Source organism: Triturus cristatus, chromosome 2_2 (genome assembly GCF_964204655.1).
Source record: "Triturus cristatus chromosome 2_2, aTriCri1.1, whole genome shotgun sequence".
Taxonomy (NCBI): domain Eukaryota; kingdom Metazoa; phylum Chordata; class Amphibia; order Caudata; family Salamandridae; genus Triturus; species Triturus cristatus.
The window spans coordinates 1122349437-1122361648 of record NC_140582.1 but is presented as its reverse complement, the minus strand read 5'-3'; positions in this window follow the sequence as shown (position 1 = coordinate 1122361648).

The window sequence follows — 12212 nt, the reverse complement described above, 5'->3', positions numbered from 1 at the left end:
CACTTTGTATGGCTTGAAACTGGACCTCAAAATTAGACCCTCCTGAACTCAGCCACTTTACTATTTGTCTCTATTTTCTATCACAGCCCATAGACTGAAAAAAGTACTCGAACTATCTCATTCATTTATTCAATTTGCAAAGGTCGGCATATCCTCGAAATGGATGTAGTTTGAAGATATGCGAACCTATGTTGCACCTGGGGTATTGGTAAACAGGACTAGACTGCTCCCAAAGAAATCAAAGCTTTTTTGACTCACCAGTCCCCAACCTTTCCCAGATTGCACTTCCCTAATCTAACAGCCACGCCTGACAATTCATCAGGACACAAACTTTTAACAGGAGTTTCAGCACAATACAGTGGATTCGTAGCCACTGAAATATTTTTTTCTGTTTAGTTTTAAAACCGAAAAGCATAAAATATCCTATCTTTTTTGGATTGTTTTCTCTGAAGAATAGAATATGGATGTAATACAACTCTGTCGCACACGCCAAAAGAAAAGAATTACCAAAAGTCTTACTTTTAGACAAATCTACACTCTCCAATCTGGGACTGATAATCCACCCTCCCCCCCCCCCCCCCCTCTGTTGAGTGGGCAGCATCAATTACTTCATTCTGATTCTTGGGTTGCTCTCTTTCAAAATAAAAGCGCTAATCCGTGCATTCAGCCGCTGAAAAAATATATTGTACAATACACAGGGAATTGAAGTAAAATCGTTTTTTTAGCAGAGGCAAGATGTGCATTTTAACTAATGCCACTCTCCCAATTATTGAGATCTGCAGGAAAGGTAGTTTAAATCATATATGAATCTCTCAGAGACTCTTATACCCAAGTACCTAACTGGCTTTTGCGGATAAATATTCTACACGTTTTGAGGTAGGGCATCCATATTAAAAAGAATATCGGTTTTGGAGATATTGACCTGATAGCCAGAAAACCTTGAAAATTTAGAAAAAATATCAATCAATTCTTGAAACACCCTCGTCTGACATGCCACATATAACAGTAAGTCATCCCCATATAGTTTAAGTTTTGATATTCCAGGGACTGTCATTTTCACCCCCTACTCCGGCATACAAAAGAGGCCAGGGGCTCAATAAACAGGGCAAACATAATTGATGACAAAGGGCAGCTCTGCCATGTGCTCCTGGAAATCTGAAAAACATACCATTTAGAGATATTACAGAAGATGACCCCTTGTATATTGCCGCTTTTGACCTTGTGAACTGTGTTAAAAATCCCATTACCTCCATTAATTGAAACAATTAACAGTTCACATGGTAAAAAGCTGTCTCAGAATCTATGAACAGGACTGCTGCAGGAGTCTTACTAAGATTAAAGTAATCAATTGCTTTGGTCCGATAATGTGTATTATAGTAAGGGTATAACCTCTGCCACCCTAGCTGCCAATATTTTCATTAAAATCTTATAATCTGCATTGAGCAGTGTTATCAGATCTTTGTCGCCCAGATGCCCATTAACCGCATTCTGGGAAATGAGTTGCCACCGGTGTTAAAGGAGCTTGAAGGATGGTGTGCCTAGGGTGCCCTGAAAGTTCCAGTTTCTGGGAGCACTACTCCCACAGGGAGGGTACAAAGGTCCAGCATGAGGGGGAGGAGGAAAGGCTCACCCCTGACTCCTGTTGAGCCCCAGGGTACAGGAACTGTGATGGAGAACCAGTCTCAGGCTATCACGCCTGGACTGGTAGGGAAGTGAGGGGAAATAAAGTGCCTAACAACTGGGGATGTTGCCAACACTCTGAGAAATCTCAGAGGTCAGTGACCCCTGATTGGCCTGGGGCCTGTCTCTGCATACTGACCGTTGTCTGAAGCCTTTGCTGGATGCTGCCTTGGGGTATGGACAGAAGTCTGATTCAAAGAGTGGAATGGGCTACATCACTTTGTTGGCCATGGTGGCAGTGTCTGCCTACTGGGATGCATCTGTGAGCAAATTAAGGTTAGATGCTGCACAGATGGGGTCCTCAGGTGAAGAGAAGCGTTTTCCATTTCACAGTGAAGTGGGCCAAGAGAGTGTAGACAGAGGGATACAAGTGAGTTCAGAAGGAACAAGAATTACCAACTGTCTCTACTGTATAGGACCATTACCTACATTCTATTGCCTGAGCAGGTAAGCCGATTTTAGGATGGAATAGTCTACCCTGGCATAAGGCAGGAGGGTGGCCGTGTTGGACTTCTCCCTACCTGCAAGTTCCCTCCCAAACATTTTGCCTTCATCCTTATCTTTTTTCTGAATTTGTTTTTTTGCCTTAGTACCCTGCACTTTACCACTGCAAACCAGTGCTAAAATGATTGTCCCTAACACATGAGAAAATTAACGCAAATATGATTGGCATATTTAATTTACTTATAAGGCCCTAGTCAAGTGGTTTACCATATAACCAGGGCTGGTAAATTAAATGCTACTAGTGGGCCTGCAGCCCAAGTAATTACCACTGACTGAGATTATTTCAAGCTTTCCATCCATCACTATTTTTATACTGTTGTATCAATCAATCAATCCAGATTTGTAGAGCGTGTTAATCACCCAGAGAGCATCCAGGCACTGGGTCCAGGCTGCTCGGGGGCTCAGTCAAAGAGCCAGGTCTTGAGTCCCTTTCAGAATTCCAGAAGGGAGGGAGTGGATGAGTTTCGTGGTGAGGTAGGAGAAGGAACCACCATTACTGTTGCTGCTTTGAATGCTGGGGTTGTGGCCGAGGGAGAGAGAGGCAGAGCGCAGGTGTCTGGAGGGTCAGTAGAAGTTCAGGCGGTGGTTTGTGTATGCTAGTCCTTGGTTGTGCAGGGCTTTGTAGGCGTGCGTCAGCATCTTGAATTGATATCTATTATGTACGCGGAGCCAGTGGAGCTTCTTCTGGGGGGGTGATGCGGGTCCATCAGCGGAGGTTGAGAATGAGTTTGGCTGCCGAATTCTGGATAGTCTGAAGTCTCAAGAGTTGTGATCCGATTCCAGCATAGAGAGCGTTGCCTTAGTCCAGGAGGCTGGTGGCGAGGGCTTGGGTAATGGTATGTCTGGAAGGTAATGGGAGCCATTTGAAGATCTTGCATAGCATGCAGAGGGTGAGGTAGCAGGCAGACTGTGTTAATCTGGTTCTTCATTGTGAGTTTAGTGTCCAGAATGATTCTGAGGTTCTAGGCCTGGTCTGTGGGTGCTGCAGGTGGTCTCGGGTTGGCCAGCCACCCCGAGTCGCCCCATGGCGAGGTGATGCTTCAAAGCATAGCACTTCCATCTTGTCTGTGTTGAGTTTGAGGCAACTCTCTTACATTCAGTTGGTGACGCTGGTCATGTAGAGGTGGAAGTTTGTCTACAAGGTGGAGGGATCCTCAGAGAGGGATAGGACAAGGTGGGTGTTATCCACGTAGGAGATGATGTTCAGTTTGTGGTTTCTGACAATGTTGGCCAGGGGTGTCATGTAGGTGTTGAAAAGGATGGGGCTGAGAGATGAGCCTTGAGGAATGCCACAGTTGGTGTTCTTTGGATCTGAGGTGAAAGGAGTGAGGTGGACCCTCTGAGTCCTTCTGGAGACGAAGGATTGGATCCATTTGAGGGTGTTGTCTTAGATGCCAATCTGATGGAGACTTTCGATCACTGTGTGGTGTGAGACAGTGTTGAAAGCCACTGTGAGGTCAAGGAGGATAAGGCTGAATGAGCCTCATTTGTCTAGGAGGGTTCTGATATCACATTTGGCCGCAATCAGGGAAGACTGTCACCCTTTGTGGGATGGGTATGCCCAGACATGGGTCCCGTGAACACTGTGTCACTGGAACAAAGGTATGCCTAGCTAATGAGCCCATAATAAGTGTGAAACCGATCTTGGGTTGTTTGTGCTCTGGTTCAGGGAGCCCCGTCCTGGCAGATCGGACTGGACTGTTCCCATTGGAGCAAGATCAAGACTGATCTGCGTATACCTGGGTCCAAACTGAGGTGGCTTAATGTGCAAAAAGCGAAGGGAAGCCTGAGTAAATACCAGTGGCTGAGATTAATTCTAACATTCCATCCATCACTTTTTGTATACTGATGTATTTCACCCTAAGTTGAACTTGTATGCCCAGACATGGATCCTGTGTACACTGTGTCCCTGGAACTAAGCTATACATGGCTGATGAACCCATAACAAGGGAAAAACTGGCCCTGGGTTGCTTGTCTTCCGGCTCAGGGAAGAGATGGTTTGGCAGTTCGGGCTGGACTGTTCCCACTGGATTAGGGTAATGAATAATCTGCATACAACTTGGTCCAGACTGAAGTGGCATGGTGTGCGAAATACCGATGGATTGGGATGCGACCCTGTTAGAAATGGGGTTCCTAGTTGGCTGAGGTATGCATCCAGGCCAGGCAGGAACCACCACTTTAGCCAGGGTAAGTTAGATACACACTAAAAGATTACCTATGATCATCCTCTGGTAGCTTGGCACACAGCAATCAGACGTATCTAAGGAGGCGATGTGTAAAAGTATTTGTGCAACACACACACACACGCACACACCCTACACACACACACAAACACACACACACACACAGAGTAACACAATGAATACACCACAAACAGAAATATAGAAAAAATTTATCTGAGCAAAATAAGACCAAAGCAACCAAAATCCGATCAGTAGTCGAGATATGAATTTTTAAAGATTAAACGCAAAAATAGCACTTAGATGTCACTAGCAGTCAAAATGTTACTTGAGGGCTGAGGGACCGGTGTAAATCCAAAGATCAGGCCAACCAGGATGGAAGGCAGGCGTGTTAGAGGACCCATGCAGGGCCCGCTTATAATGTACCTTGGATGCAACAAAGCGTCAATGCTGAGGGCTCAATGCATTGATCTTTCCCACGCAGGCACGTCGCTGCATCATCATCAAACTTCACTGAAGTGAAGCCACACAGAGGGTCGTCATCAGGCCGCACAAGCTGTAGAACCGTTGTCATTGAATAGCCTCTGCGTCGAAGGGCGATGCATCCGTTCCAAACGGCGCAATAGTGAAGATGTAGCGGTTTTGAGGAAAGCAGCGGCAGTACCCATATCCGAGGCCCAGAACGTGGAGAGGACACCTTAGGCAAGTGTGTAGGACTCACAGATGGCACAGTCCAGCAGCACCAGCAGAAATGTAGGAAGTCTTTTGTATCCCTGAGAATTGAGAAAACGAGGCAAACCAGCAAGCCCTTGGAGATTGCTTGATGAGAAGGCAGAGTCCAGCTCTTCTTCAGCAGAGTCAGGGACGAGCAGGCAGCAGTGCAACAAGCAAAAAAGCAGTCCTTCCAAAAAGGCAGTCCAGTTAGGTCATTTAAGCAGCACAACAGTCCTTCTAACAGAGGTTCAGTTCAAGATCCAGAAGTGTCTTATTTTAGAGGGTCAAGGACCCAGTACTTATCCCCAAAAGTGCCTTTGATGTAGCGGGTAACGTCAAAGCAGCTCTCTTGAGTTCACACGGATCCCTTTCAACGTGGTTCTCTTTGCCAGGCTACCAGTGGGGAGTAAATCAGTGCTATGTGTGTGGACAGGACACTACCTATTGAAGTGTAAGTGTCAGCCCCTCCCATTCCTCTCTGCCCAGGAAGACCCATCAGAATGCAGATGCGTGGTCAGAATACAGATGAGGACTCACTTTCCTGTGTTTGTGGCTATCTAGAGGGAATACACAAAGTGTAGCTGTCAACCAACCCAGGCATGTATTGGAAACAGGCTGTGAGGCACAAAGAGCAGTAAGTATAGAGAAATGTCCACTGTCTAAAAGTAGCATTTCTAAATCAGTAATATTAAATCCAACTTCACCAGTAAAGAGGATTTATCATTACCATTCCAAACATATGAAACATTAAAAAGCTACTTCTCTCTGATCAGGAATTAAAACTTGAAAGTGTAATAAGGAATTCTCACTGCTGGCCTATGAGAGGGGTTGGCCAAACAACAATACTGAAAAATGAAATAGGCTATTTGTCACTACCTGGACATGGTAAACATACAAGTACATGTCCTACCTTTTACTTACATGGCGCCCTGCACTTAGGGTTAAATAGGGGCTACCTTAGGGGTGACATATGTAATAAAAGGGGAGTTTAAGGCATGGCTAGTAGTTTTAAATGCCAAGTCGAAGTGGCAGTTATCTTCACATACAGGCACTGCAGTTGCAGGACTGAGGCAGGCTTGAAAGTCTACTTCTGGGGGTGGCACAATCAGTGATTCAGCCCATTAGTAGCATTTGAAGTGCAGGCCCTGGATATATGGGATACCACTTTACAAGGGACTAACACAACGAATATGCTAATCAGGTATCATCATGTTTAGGGGAAAAGCACATGCATTTTAGCACTGGTTAGCAGTGGTAAAGTCTCAGAGTCCCATGGCCAACAAAATGAATCAGCAAAACATGGAGGGAAAAGGCAAAAGGTTCAGGGGAAGACCACCCTAAGGAGGCTAACTCTAACAGACCCCGAGTAATTACTAGAGGCTGGCATTAGTTCAATCATCCCATCCATCACTTTCAGTATACTGAAATATTTTTAAAGCTCAGGCCATGCACATGCATTCTATTACAGACCCTCTGACCTTTGTAGTGGCTCTCCCTGTTAATTTGTTGTCTAACCCACTTCTACTGAGCAGGAGGTGGGTGATGTGAAGTAAAAACTCAGCACCAAGGAAGCTGGTTTGTGAGAAAGGAAAGAAGAAACCCAGTAATATGAACTCATGGGGAACTAATACCAACATAAACACAGTTGTGCAGCAGCATTTCTCCTCAAAACACAGATCCCACTTCATCTTACACAACACAGAGGCATACATTGTATCCATTTCAGAAGGACAAGTGGCTGAGCAGACCATCCAATATTCACACTTGACGTGAAGATTGAACACTTGTCTAAAGTCTGCAACCACGTTTTTTAGCTTGGTCGTATGTCAATCATCTACTTTTGTCCAGTGCATGGTCTCCATATTGATACACAATCCTGGACAGAGCACTGAGGCACTGCATGCAAGGCCTGACAAAAGCAGAATGCATGTGTCTTGGGCTGTAAATCCTGCCTTGTAATCAGTCAATGAAAATCATACTATGTCAGTGACTGAAAACACAAATGTCAGCTCCAATCTGATTGGCTGATAGCAACTTGGGCTCCTCAGCCTGAGACTGCAATGTAATCAGAATCTCAACAGATCAGAATGTGGGGACGGTGGGGGTCCTGCCATCAATGTTACATTACTGAAGTGATAGGTATGATGAAAAATCCAAGTATCACTCAAAGAGCAAGTATAGCTAATGAGCAACATCCATGCAGCAGTAGAGTGGTAAGGGTGTGGTATGTAGCTGGTGGTGCATTTTGGATCACAGTGCCAAAAATATATTACAGTAGCTTGATGTGGTAGAGCACTGTCATTTACAGACAGCATATTTTTGATTGAAATGAGCATAACATTTCCCACTGACATGCAATTTTACTGTTAAAACTACATAGCATGCAAACAATATATGCAGGACTTGTGCTTCAGCAAATTTTGTCATTTGCACATTAACAAGTAGTGTTATGGTTTGATCCTATAAAAATATTTGTTTCCATCACACTTCAAACTTACAAAAAATTTGCTTTCCTGACTGCTGATAGATATTGGTTTTTTTTATAGTTCATACATAAGTTTTGAAAATGTGTGATAGAAAAAAACTGGCATCCTACAGCTTTCCTTTCTCACTCCCTGAACCCCAACACAATTGTCAGACAGTTCACTTTACAAACTCTCTCACTTTGCACTAACTTTGCACTCAAATAAGCAGCAATCTGTAAAAGAGATAACCTGACATTTGACCTCTGTCTTTGAATGAGCAGCAAATGTGACTAGATAGAAACAACATTTGAAGACATCTTTAGTGCTCATTCACTTTCTAAATGAACAGGACACCTGTTTTTTTCCCAGGAGCTCCAAGGGACCAGAGGCCCTAAAAATAGCTCACTTTGATAAAAATTAACTTGCCATAACAATTGGGCAAGTAGATTATTTGAGCCCTGACTAAGAGGCAAGTCAGTAGTCATGTAAACTCTAAACATGGCCAAGATGGAGCAACATTTTGGTCTATTAAATAAAACATAAGAGATGCTTCTAGAGTGCACATCCTGAAGAGAAGTTTTTAAAAATGCCCACATATTTGATAAAGAAAAAGGAGGCTATGTGAAATAAAATATTTACCTAGAATCCCACAACTAGGACAAGCACAGAAGCTAGTATTGATTCCAGATTATCTGGTATCACATTTTGCAATTCAGTCACCAGATGGGTATTTTAGTCTCTCTTGTTCACTGTTTTGTTTTTCATTTTTGGATTATTTGGGGGGTGTCACACCCCAGACCTCTCCCACCCCAAAATATACAACCCTTAATGTCTATTATAAAACAGCGAAATAATTACCTCTGAAATATTTCACCCCCATGAAAAAAGGAGAACTATTGTTCCATGATGCAGCCAGCGAGTGTTATCAGTGGTTCAATGTAATGGCTGCAAATAATTTAGGGACAAGATATTTTTGATAGTTCCCCTGTTCAAAGAGAAGGCAGTGCAGCAAGAGTATTACTTGTTTAAAACCAAGCATATTTCCACATCATACTCAGAGAAACAGCTTCACCCTCAGACTTAGGCCAATATTCTTCTAAAACTATGCACAAAAAACTGTTGCACAGTCTTTCCTATGGCTTGCTCCAAGTACAAGGCACGGTGTCTTTGGAGAGGATATGGCATGAGAATTCAAGAACAGTGTAAAACTGAGGCATAGGTACCAGCTTTAGAAGTGTGATTGTGTTCTTGAAATTAATATATATTTAGTCACTGATCATAGAGATGATATAAGGATGGACACAGTTGGGAATTGCCGGGGCCCCACCTTTAAAGGTGGGCCCGGTAAAGTGAGCTCTCTCTGTAGCTCACTTCGGTGTATTTTTGTATCTTAATCTTTAATATATGATTCAATATTTTTAGGCAAAATAGAGCTTGAATTAGTAACAAAAGGTTGATAAAATTCAAAGTTGTTCCAAATAGGGGCCTCCAAGATATTTCCTGCTCGGGCCAGCATAATCCTTAAGATGGCACTGCCTGCTCATGAGTGGGCCCTGAGGTGAGGTACTTGCTGCAGCTGCTGAATATTGATACCCCGGCGTGCGTTACAACATGCTTGAACATGAAGCATAACATATATGCCCAGATTTACTTTGTGTGACATAAGTGAGCGCTGTCTGAAAAACTACAGTGCTCTCTTGCATGTAAAACACACACAACGAATCACCAGGTTCAGTAACAGTCGCCTGCTAGTGATGTCATCAGTGGCATTCATGCTAAATATAGCTGCACTGTGCCATATCGAGAGTAACACAGTGCAGTACAAATCACTGCGTTACTCTGCCCCAGGGAGGTGTTCCATGGGTGGTGCATGGGTGTTCCCCCTGCAAAACCCATGAATTGTGATGCGTTCCCTGATTTGCCATAAGTGGAAGGCTTGGGAATGCCTCAAAACTGCTGCGCCTCCCCAGGTGAGGTGTAAGGTGGAGAGATATGTTTATTTCCCCTCGCTTTCTCTTTATCTATGTCTGCTGCATTTTGCAGCACACATAGAAAGAGGACAATTCCTCAGAGGATTGTTTTTGTGTAGGAAGGTGCTCCTTCCTGTACAAAAACACTCCTGCTTACAATGTAGGCACTCTTGCATCATGGTGTCTCCCACCCTCCCTCTGTCACCCTCTGTCTCCCTCCCTCTGCCCCCCTCCCTCTCTGCCTCCCTCTGTCTCTCTCTGTCTCCCTTCCTCTCCCTCCCTCTGCCTCCCTCAGTCACCCTCTGACTCCCACCCTCCCTCTGTCTCCCACCCTCCCTCTGTCACCCTCTGGCTCCCTCCCTCTCCCTCTCAGCTTTGTTGTACTTCACCTCTTAGCCCCCTGCATCTCCACTTTGAAAAACACTGGAATCCCCTGGAGTCTCAGAGGCCGGGCTGCTGCAACCGGCAGTGTTTGCTAACACTATTGAATGTTTTCTTTTTTATACACAGGTAGGATGTCAGCAAGGTCTGCGGGTCGCCAAGGAAGGCTTGCCGGGCTGCTGGCGGCCCGTGGGCCGTACTATGAGTACCCGTGCCCTAGAGCCTCACTCTGTGGCGCAAAGGCGATTCTGAGCTGACAAGCCTAAGGTTTGTCATTGTCTTGAAGGAAACACTGCTTTAAGATGACGAGGACAAAATAAGTGCAATAAAATTCAAAGTCCAGTTTTGTAAATTTGCAGATCAGTCTGAAAACATAACCATGGTCCAAAGCGAAGCCTGCCCTTCAAGTCAAAGTGAAAGGCGCCAGCATAAAACACTGTTATGTTCCCAAAACATGTTAGGTTATCTTTGTATTTTAGAAAATCCTTTATTAGACAAACGTGACATACTTTTGTCATTGGTCAGAGAGAATTGATCACAACATATTGGTTACGACGCTGTCTCTTTAAGAAATGCCTTTAGTGTTCATAACCTGCCAATCCCGAGCTGATGTGTGCAACAGCAGTGCAATGGCCCTAGCGCCAGCTTAGGTACCTAATCAAAGGCACCCTCGGCTGCTGCGGACACCAGCCTCCTCAGGACCCCGCTGTTGGAGTGTCCTTCAGTGTCAATGTCAGAACAACTTTCCCCGCAGTCTACATATCACGTTGAAAAGCTATTGATTGAGCTTTTCTGTGACTCCATTTTTCATGAGAGGAACGCGGATACGAGGCAGTCATTTTAAAGGATGGCTTCTCTACTGCAGGAAGGAAGGGCAGCCATTGATTGACACATCATATATTTGACCCAAATCAAAATTATTTTCAGTGCATCGATGCCACTTCAACAGCTGTGTATTATACCATGTAAAAACGTAAAAGAAAGGTCTAACATACACGCTGCAATGCCTCAGTATTCAAAGATCATCCCAGTGCTTAATTTGAGTAAATGGTTGCTAGTAGGGGCCCCTACCACTCATTTGTGGGCACCGGCAGTTATTTTTCCACATAAGACATTTTAAGTGAGAAAAAACATACAAAACAGAAAGACTGAGGAAGAGAAAGACGTAAAAACCGCCACAAAGAGAGAAAACAGGAACCTGCAAGAGTGAGGTAAAGAGGCAGGGAGTTTGTGGTAGTGAATTAAAGAGGCAGGAGTTGGATTCAAGAACAGGCAGCCTTGGAGTTAGGCGCGCTGCTAATTAATATCACCGACTGCGGGCTTCTAAACAGAGCCTTGGGTATCAGCGCATATTCTTTTAAAAATTAAGCACTGTGGGGCATATTAGCAAGGCTGGCGATATAATTATCGCCGCTTAAGCGTCCTTTTTTGGGTGAAAAGCGGCGATAATTATATCGCAATATCATCAAGGACACGCTAGCGCGTGTTTCCTTGATGTAGAGCCCGTTTTTTCACAGCCTCGCATCGCTAATGAGATGCAAAGAAGGCGTGGTTGTGAAAACAACACATGTTAATATCGTGAAGGCAACTTTGCGATATTAAAAAAGAGATGCAGCAATAAAAAAAATTGAGCTACCTCGGGAGATCGATTGTGCTGATAGGACCACAGGGTCCTATCAGCAATGTTATCGCTGTTTTCAATGGAACATCGCTGGAAAACCAGCGATGTTCCATTGAAAACACCGCTATCGCTGAAATATTATCACCAAAGCGCTATGCGTTGTAAATATAGCGTTATCATAGCGATAATATTCAGCGATAGCCGGCGATAATATTTCTATCGCTATGTACGGCCAGCGATAATTATCGCTGGCCGTTGATAATATGCCCCTGTATGCGCTACATCTTGAACTGTGTACAGTCGCACAGCACCTGCTGCAAAATCGAATAAGTCAAACATGCATCAGGTCACCCTTGGAACAGGCTCAAACCCAAAACATGTATACAAACAGAAGTTTTTTATTCCTTCTGCTCTGTTCCAGAATAGATCATTTTGGTCGATCATTGACCGATCAAACATTCATTACAAACAGGGACAGTGGTCCTCTCTGTCACTACGAAGAGCACACTTGGTGTGACCCAGCAGGACCAAGAGAGGCTCAGGGACAGGTCTAAGAATTTTCGCACATGCTAGATTAGCATCAGGCTAGGCCACCAATCGAAAAAAAAGGATACCAGAGACTCACAGTTAGGCACCCAAAGCCGGGGTCACAGCTGCATACTATGCTGAGACATTCCTGTCCCAACAGCAACCCAAT